Source organism: Pinus tabuliformis, chromosome 4_1 (assembly GCF_031772625.1).
Source record: "Pinus tabuliformis cultivar Carrire ecotype Pingquan chromosome 4_1, CPIR1, whole genome shotgun sequence".
Lineage (NCBI taxonomy): Eukaryota > Viridiplantae > Streptophyta > Pinopsida > Pinales > Pinaceae > Pinus > Pinus tabuliformis.
Window position 1 is genome coordinate 499115364 of NC_142303.1, and position 6000 is coordinate 499121363.

The following is a 6000-nucleotide window of genomic DNA, read 5'->3' on the forward strand; positions in this document are numbered from 1 at the left end:
AAGAAAACAGATCCACCTGCTCAGGCTCCCAAGCCTTTCCTGGTGGATAAACTGAAGGAAACCCCCTCCATAGAAATAATGCATCCATCGCTGGATGAGCAAACCCAGCATTTTCTGGATCATGGCATTATATGCAGGTTTAATGGGCTATGGCCCCGCACAGCAGACCTCTACCAATGGATCCATTCTGAATGGACCAACAACTGCAAGGTTCTGCTATGCTCAAAAGGATTTTTTATTGTAGTGTTTGCCTTTGAGACGGATTATCAAAAAGCCTTAACTGGTGGCCCATGGTTCTGGGGTGCTGCTGGCTTATTCCTCACTCCTTGGTTCCCAGAGTTCGATCCATCCACAGCAGTCATCACCAAACTTCCCATCTGGGTCAGACTTCCAAACCTCCCAGCGAATCTTTGGCATTTTGCGGTTCTTCAAGGGATTGGCAACACTCTAGGCAGCCTTTTAGACACTGACGTATATAGAGGGGAAAAGGGATTATACACTTATGCCAGGATCTGTGTAGAAATAGACATCAGCAAAGGTCTCCCGGACCAGATCAATCTCAAAATAGGAGATTTCCACTGGACTCAGACTTTGGACTACGAGAACACAGCCTTCCGATGTCGCTACTGCCATCTTACAGGCCACCTTCAGAGTTCTTGTCCCTCGATGCCAGCCCAAAAGAAGAAAGCCAGCACTAAGCAGAAATCCAAAAGCTGGAAGCCTCATGATGCTCCTCCCATGGATGACTTTGATTTCAGCTCTGACGAAGAGGAAGAGAACAAGGAAGGTGAGGCAGCAGCGTCGGAACCAGATCCGTCCTTGGCAGGTCCAACGGATGCGTCTGTCACACCAGCCTCTCAGAAAAGGAACCATGAAAACTCATCCTCGGACTCGGACAAGGAGACCTCTCCGTCGGCGCATCTCAGCTTGCAAATCACGCCAGCACAGCAAAACCCCCCTGAGTGGGTCAAAGTTGGCAAAAAGAAAGGGAAAAAAAGCAGAATAGTGGATTCCGCACATGATGGGTAGATTCCTCTGTTCTGTTCCTGCTCCTCTGTTCCTTCTGTTTCTTCTTGTTTAGCATTGTTCTCTACTCTTTCTCTCTTAGGAGCCGAGGTGGACAACCAATCCTTTCCGGCTGCCTTTGCTCTTGTTTCTCCTGGTTGTAATCCCGCATTGTACCATAATTTTTCTTAATAGATTTAGTTTTTTACCGAGAAAAAAAAAATAATTATTAAGAAATATTGGTATATACCTACATTTGTGAAACTGTAATTTTATTTCACTGATATGAATTTTATTATTATTTTTATTCAATTCCCAAGTTTTCTTCTCAAATTTAATTATGAATAGGATATGGTCTCTCCCAATTTATTTCCAAATTAAATATCCATATCTTGAGGTGTCTTCTTAAATCTACTTTTAAGAAGATATGGTCTTCTCCAATTTATTTCCAAATTAAATATCTATATCTCAAGGTGTCTTCTCAAATCTACTTTTGCGAAGATATGGTATTATCCAATTTATTTCCAAATTAAATATCCATATCCCAAGGTGTTTTCTCAAATCTACTTTTGAGAAGATTTGGTCTTCTCCAATTTTATTCTAAATTAAATATCCATATTTTATTCCCAAAATGTCTTCTCAAATCTACTTGAATAAGATATTATAAGAAAATTCAAGGATGCTAAAATTAAAGGATGAGGGGTTAGTCAAGACAATAATGATAGGTGGTTGAGGTGGATGGGAGGAAGAGACATAAAAGGGAAGGAGGATGAGAGGAGAGGGGGAGATCCTTGGTCCTGGTTTTGGTTTTGGAGGATTTTGTTTTGGCGGAGGAATGTGGGGAGAGGAGAAGGGAGAGAATGGAGAGATAAATGAGAGAATTCAAACTGGGATCTAGTAGAGAGTGTTGGTTTAACTTGGACACACCATAGCTGGTTAGACTTGGGCTGGAAGGTTCCCTAGGCTTGGAAACTTATGGAGGTTCCCTGGGCTAGGAATTTGTTCCTAGTTGGCTGGGAGGAAAATTCAGTCATGTAGCTAAGAGGAGCATCCCAACCAAGCTACTAGAACATGTATTCTTGCATTTCTTTATTCCTTATGTAAATTGTTGCAATGAAATTTCATACTTCTTTAATATTTTGTAAATAAATTTTACTTGTGTAGTATAATCACATAAATTTTGAGATATAAATAGGCTATTTCCTTCTGATTGTGTTTAAACTAAATAAATTTAGTTTTAGTTAGAGAACACTAGGTTGGATCCTCACAGAATCCATTCATCCCATGTATTATCATGTTGATTCCAGGAAGATATTTGATCTAATTTTAAGATTCCTTTATTTTGAATCCTAAATTTGAGAAAGAAGGCTTACCCATAATGATATAAGTCCAAATGTTTATTTCTTGTTCTCCCCCAGGGATTCTAGAAGTGTTGGCTTGAATAAGGGGCAGATCATTTTTGCATAGCTTTCAAATTTTTAAACATTTTCTACTAGGAATCTGGGAGGTGAGAAGCCAATGTTGTGAGGTGTTGATGTATTTATGTTCTAAAACTTGCTTCCACCATGAATCTTCTCCATTTATTAGCCTCCATATGAGTTTTTCTCTCAAAGTTGTGTTAATCAAACCTGGATGCCAGTTGGATATTCCTCCTTTGTCATAAGGGGATGTTACTTGATTCCAGCTTATTAAACTAAATTTTTTGTCTCTATTTTACCTCTCTCCCAGAGGAACTTCCTTATGGTTAGCTCAATTTTCTTTTGGATCCCAACTGGAGCTTTCAAAATTGTGTATTGGTATAAGGGGAGGGAAAAGAGAATTAATTTGATGAAAGTTATCCTCCCCGCCAAATTAATCCATTGCATTCCTTAGAGTTGCTTTTTCCTCTTCATTTTGTCTATAGCTTCTGTCCATACCTCAATCTTCATAGGAAAATTTGAAATTGGCATTCCTAAATGCTTGAAATGTGACCAATTTGATTTCAAAGGGATGGAAAAAATTTGAGAAATGCGCTAAAGAGTTATGGAAGGGGTGTTCCATCCAAATATGTTGCTCTTAGAATTGTTGAGAAGTCCTTCTAAGGCCTCCAAAAATTAATCCAGGGTGGATTTAAATCTTCTGGCAATAGTGCAAGAGGCGCCACGAATGAACAAAGTGTCATTCATGCCTTTTATTCCTCTGCTATATTGGATCTAAGTGATGAGCCCACTTTTCCTATTGTGTTCTAGATTTCTATTGAGATATTTAGACATTATTATGTAGAGGAAGGGAGAAATAGGGAAGCCTTGCCTAAGGCCCCTTGAAATTTGAAAAAAAAATCCAAGTCTTCCATTGATTAAAGGGGCAATCTAAGGCCCTTGAATACAGGATTTTATGAGGTATATGAAATATTTTGTAAAGCCTAATTTTTGAAGAACAACAAGAAGGAAAGATTTTCTAACTCTATCAAGACAATTAGCCACGTACAACTTCAAGGTAAATCCTTTCTCATTTATGGAAAAGCTAGAGTGGATAGAATATTATCAACAATTTTTCAATTAGGAACAAAGCCACCTTGATTTTCAGAAATTAGGTGGGGGGGATAATTTTGAGATGATTAGATAGAATCTTAGTTTTGATTTTGTATGAGGAGTTACACAAGGATACGGGTCTAAAGTAGTTAAAGGAGGTTGGACTGGATTCTTTCGGGATTAGATCCAGGAAGGTTGAATTTTTATTGCCTCCTATTTTGTTCTTTCGATGAGCCCAATGAATCATTTTAAGAAGATATTTTTTTTTGATATGCAAGAATGAGCGATAAAAAGAAATGGAGAAACCATCCAACCATGGCACTTTGTTTGGATGGAGATTCCAAATTGCTCTTTTTAGTTCCTCTTCCTCTACTAGTTTTGTTAGAGCTGCATTTGCCTCATCATAAACCATATTTGGAGTATGTCTTAAGAAATATTCATAAATATTAGGTTCTTCCTCTACTAATAGTAATGTTTTAAAGTGCTTATATGCCTCCTCTTTGATTTCTTCCCGCCCTTTTATTTCTACATTCCCTTCTCCCTTTATCACCTCTATGTGATTATTGATTATTGACATTTTAGCTAGATTGTAAAATAAGGTTGAGTTCTTATCGTGTGCTTGAATCCATAAACTCCTAGATTTAATTCTCCAACTTTCCTCTTCTTTCATATTAGTTTGATAGATCTCCCAATATAGTTCATTTTCTTTGCATTGCAGTTCTTTGGTGTCTTCTCCAGTTTCCTTCTTTACCTAGACTTGGTCCAACTCCCTCTAGAGTTCAATTCTATTTTTCTTTGGCTCTTTTTAATGAGTTATAGCCCATTATTTGAGAGAATTCCTAGTCATATTGAGATCGGTTGCCCATATATACCCCAGAAATCCATTGATACTGGATTTCAATGTAGAAAGGACTAGTTTCTTAACCTAATTGATGGTCAACCACAAGGGGTTGAAATGAAAGGTGAGAGGTCCTAGATTTACGGAATCTCAAAATGTTAGAGAAATAGGTTTGTGATTAGATGTTGTTGATGAGAGGATTCTTGATGGCATTGGTTCAGATTCTGAAATAAGACTGAAATGGGTTAGGAAATAGTCATGTCTTTTCTTTATGTTGTTTGGGCCAATTCTTTTGTTGCTCTAGGTGAATTTGTTTTTCTTTGGCATGAAATCAATTACATTTTGTTCCTCTACAATACTTTCGAGCTTGTTTATGTTTGAATCTAACAGGAAAACACCTTCTTGTTTTCCCGTTTATTCATAACCAAGTTGAAGTCCCCTCCAACTATTATACTTCGATTTGCTTTTGCTTCTAACTGGTCTACTAAGGATTTCCACAAACATAAATTCCTCTTGCTCACAAGATAAATATTCCTAGATGCTAAAAGGAAACAAGAAACAAATAGATAATTAATCTAATTCCTTCCCTGAATCTATCTTTCCTTGAATCATAAGTTAACAAGGTGAGAAATGGAAATTCATACCTTATTACAACATGCTTAATGAAGATCCCTCTTTGTGCTTCAGTGTAGCTTCTCCATGCTTGAATCTAGACCTACACACATGGAAACAACAAAGGATCAAAGGCATATGTAGCATAAATCATTCAATAATTCAAATTAGTGATCAAGGGGACTTGTAACAAACATCATTCTAATGGAAATATATAAATAAAATCATTCCAATGGACAAATATTAATAACATAAAACATCCATGGAGTTGATCAATTAATCCATTAAACAATGAAGTGAGAAGAAATGCTTGTTTGTATTAATTTCAGAAACATAAAGGACCTACAAAACTTGTACCTTGATGTTGTGAAACTCCTCCCATTGATCTCAATCCTCTCCAAGGATGATAAGCTCTCCAACCATGTTACTCCAACATAATCTTACTCTCAGTAGCCTCCCTCAATTCCCCGACCTATGCCTTGATTAATATGCCAAAAGTAAGTAGTATGAGATCCTTAGTTCAAGGATGAGATCTGTTAGCCTCCTGCTGCAGCAGGTATTCATCTTTCATGATTGACATTTTTACATGCCAAATATGTCATACTTTGCAAGCTACAGTGTTCCATATTTCCAGAAGAGACCAAAGAACAAGCCATGAAGTGTGCTAGTCTAAAGGCCACTGCTGTATTCCATTTTTGATGAGTTCTTTTTTAAAGGGAAGGCCAAATAGTTTAATCTAGGCCTCCCTAGATTTCAATTTCCTGTTTTAGAATATAGAGAATGTATCTGTCCAAACAGTTTAATCTTGGCAGATTTTGTAGATAGGTAGAGAATCAGAGGGACCCACTTGTTTAATATGGGCCCTGGCAGAAATAAGTGCAGATTTAGATAGGAAAAATTCAAAGGAAAATTGTAAATCAGGGTCTACAAGTCTAAGTGCACCCACCCAAAAAAGAAGAAAAAATGTTAGAAAAGTAGGCTGGGTAGGTAGCTATGTGGTTGCAGAATGATAATTTGTGATCAATTTTGTGTTAC